Raw genomic sequence first — 4,068 nt, 5'->3', positions numbered from 1 at the left:
ATGAGCTACCTCATACACTATATTATATTTAATTTTTACAAAATTCATTAAAATGACTAGATTTATATTCACCATTTCTATCAATTCTTAGACTTTTAATCTTTTTACCAAAGTAATTTTCTACTTTAATTTTATACTTAACAAACATATCGTATATTTCATCCATAGTTCGTAACAGATACAACTTTGTATATCTAGAACAATCATAAAAAAAATATAAAACTTTTTTTTTTTACTTCAAATAAGAATATGTTATCAAATCATCTAAATTACTATGCACAAATTCAAACCATTCACATAACTTATTTAAAAAATCTTTTAGTTATTTTATTTTAACACATACATCATGTAACACCCTCACTATCAGAAATCACGCTTCCGGCTGCGCCACTCTAATAGTAAGAAGTATTACGACTACTTTACATACTAAATATTAAAATAAGAGCCTGTGACTCGACATTGTATCGCTGATTTCTTTGAAAACCAGAGGTAAATACTTTATCTTAAGAAAAAATACAAGCAGACATAAATTCATTTACAAGACTCCTTACATAATAACTCATAATATAATATAGAAATAAAACATACAACTCCTATCCCTCTTACAAACTTGTAATAATAAAAACGATGGAAGAAAATAATCTAATTAATACAACATATAAACCAAACGCGGTATAACTCTTCATAATGCTTCATCCGGTTCCTGAAAAGATAAAGTTGTAGGGGGTGAGAACCTAACCACAGGGTCTCACCACGAAGTTTCAAAGTTGTCATAAGAAGATATTTAATAAGAAAAATTGTTTTCAAACTCAGTGATTATCGTTGCCTTATGAATCTTTTAAAACCTATAGGAAATTATTCAAAACTTTTTCAAAGAAACAATGTTTAATCTTTCAGAAATCCAAAACCTTGCCTTTCTTATAAGAAAATCTCAATCAAAAATCAACCACGCAATCAAACAACACAGTCATTAATTCAGCACCAAAGTTCACACACAAATGTAGCACGCCAGGACAAATACAGGCAAGACAGACAAGAAAAGCACAAGTAGGTAGCAATTATAGCAAATAGTTCAAGTAGCAGTTAAGAACAGTTTAGCAATTAGGCAAACCAAAACAAGTTCAAACCCAAGCAAAGCATACAAATGCATATGATGCATGCCTGTCCTATGGCTGATGAGGCTCATCTGTCGATTATCCAGCCAACCCAACAAGTCTGAATTGTCCTTAGACTGTCCCCCGACGTTCATCCCCAAGAGTCTATGCATAGCTTTTTCTCAAATAATCAATATTGCTCAATGGGGGTAACATTCCCGGGAATTTATATAGTGCCCAGTCACACTTACGTCGTAGGGTCAACAGAGTATTGAGTTTTCAACCTGGTACACGTGGTGGCAAGCCACGGCACTTAATCCAGGGAACCTCGTATCTCAGATATTTCAAATTCATAAGCCATATGAATAATTCAAAGATCATATCTCAACATTCTCAACATTCTTAACATCATAATCATTCATCAATCCAAATCTCATTTTCAAATTCATTCAAAAACCATATTTCAGAGAAAATTCTCAATCATCCTTCTTTCCATTCCGTTTACTAACAATTCCCAATCCAAAACATAACTCTTCCTTTGATAAATGAGGTAGTTTTAAATCATATAATACTTAAACCTTTTTAAAATAACTACTTTCAATGAAACCCCTAATCTTATAAAATTTTGGCAGCATCTGCATCTCCTCTAAAACTCGGATACTGCCACCCTTTTCAGGTCCCATCCAGACATTTCTCAAACCATTTCCAAATCTCAATCACTTTCCAAAATTCAACCAATTCCAGTATCAAATTATTTTCAAACCAGACCAATTCCAATAATAAAACTCTTTTTAAAATCAAACCAGCTCAGGTATTAAATCATTTATAAAATCAGACCGACTCAAAATCAAACCGCTTTAACTCTAAACCAAGGAAAACCACTTCTCATAATAGTCAAGTAAATAACTTTTCAAACCCATTTTCTTATCAACAACCATACATTACTCAAGCAATCAAACAACCAATAATCTAGTCCAACAAACCATCACATCCACAAGACAAATATAATCACAGAAATATATTTCTTTGCATCAATATCTATTTATCACAAGTCTGTAATGTAAAATATATTTTAAAGAAAACCCTACCTCAATTATTCACAATCCGCATAATTAAACGCGTTGAATCCCCTTTTTTTGTTAATTTCAGTAACAGCAGCAACTCTAATAGCTCGTTAGTACCATTAACACTGTCACCTATGATAATTCCATTAGCAAACAGGGAAGGCAGAACAGTGGTGTTAAACAGAAACATAGATTTTCCTTACTCAGAATAGAAAAAGACTAAGAAACCAAAATGGAAGCAGAGTAAGGGTTGAGGAGTTACATATTTAGAAATAACAGAATTGGGATTGAAACTAGAAAAGGGCAGTGCTGATTTGAAGACAAGAACAGAGGAGGCTGTGGTGGATCCTTCTGATGGCAGCTTGGACGGCGGCAGAGAGACTCACGGTGACCGTATAACCTGGCACAGACAACCTCAGCAACAACTCTCACGGTAAAGGTAAACTTAACGGATAAAGAAACTGAAGCAGGGTTAGGACTTACCAACAGAGGATTCAGAGAGGCGGCGGTTTCTGGCAGCAGAGGCGGCGGTGGGGCAGCCGCAACTCCGGTGACGCTCCGACGGGGTGCTTACACCGAAAGCAGAGGCAACCACCAGCCACGGCGCCAACTAGGGACGGCCTTGCGTGACGGTGCACAGTCCGACAATGGCTCGGCAGTGGCGAGGAGTGGTGACGGCATGAACGGCGATGAAGGTGGCTGGCTTCAACGACGGCGATTTCCCTCAGCGGCGGTTTAGACGAGGACGGCGCCGGAGATCTCCCTCTCACACGTCTCTCTTCTCATCGACAGAATAGCTCCCTCACTCTTGCTTTCTCTCCTTCCTCGACGGCGGTTCGGGGACAGATCGGCGGCAGGCTAGATGCGGCGAGATGGCGACGTAGCGGGACACGAGCGGCGGGCTCCAGGAATCAAAATATAAACTAAATTTGTTCCTTTATTTTTAGTATTATTATCAATAACATTCAAAACAAATCAACCATCATTTTGGTAAATTTTTTTTTTATATAAGCATCAGTTTTAGGCAACATAACAATATTTTATTATCTTAACCTTAACGTTGTTAAAAAAGTGGACTGACACAAAATAGTGTTTGATGGTCAGAATATATATTACACCAGACAATACAAGTGTTTTCTCATATATTATTTTTATTGATACCTTATATTTATCAAAAATAGGAACCTTGTTAGAATCTCTTAGGTAAACAATTTTATTCTCATTATTTACGAGAGTAAACTCGAAAAATAATTCTTTCTTAGCACAAATATATGTTTTGTGGCAATAGAGTTCACAACCCAATTTTTGGAGTTCTTCACTAAATAGCATTCGAAAATTATTATCACTATAATTTTGTCATTTTTATAATTTATTATATTTGTGATTGTCGTCTTTCCTCTCCCACTTCCACTACTATTGCTTCCGCCTTTTTTATTGTTATTATTTTTCATTCTACAAGTTGATACAAAATATCTAAATCTGCCACAAATAAAACAAGTATTTAACTTTTTTGGGATGAAATTCATATTTCTTGAAATGAGGTTTAATCACTGTATTATAAAATTTATTTCCATGATTCAAATGATTTTTGAGTACATTTTTTACAATATTGAGTTTGGCATACACTTTTTTGTTATATTGTTCATCTGCCATAGTTTTATTTTTATCCTCTATTTTAATATGCACTATAATCTTTTATAAATTTATAATTTTTCTCTTTTACATAAAACTCAATTTATAATCTTTTTCATGAATCCGGCAATCTATCAACAAAAGTTTGAGATATAAATTTTTCGAGTAGAACATCTCATTCTTTAGAAAGTTCATCTACATAAAGCTTAGTAAAGTCATTAATAAGTTGAGAAAAAAAATTTATGCTCTATTATTTATATATTAAAATTATGAACTAA

This window comes from Arachis ipaensis, chromosome B07, assembly GCF_000816755.2.
Source record: "Arachis ipaensis cultivar K30076 chromosome B07, Araip1.1, whole genome shotgun sequence".
Lineage (NCBI taxonomy): Eukaryota > Viridiplantae > Streptophyta > Magnoliopsida > Fabales > Fabaceae > Arachis > Arachis ipaensis.
The sequence above is the reverse complement of the archived record's forward strand: the minus strand, read 5'-3'. Positions refer to the sequence as shown.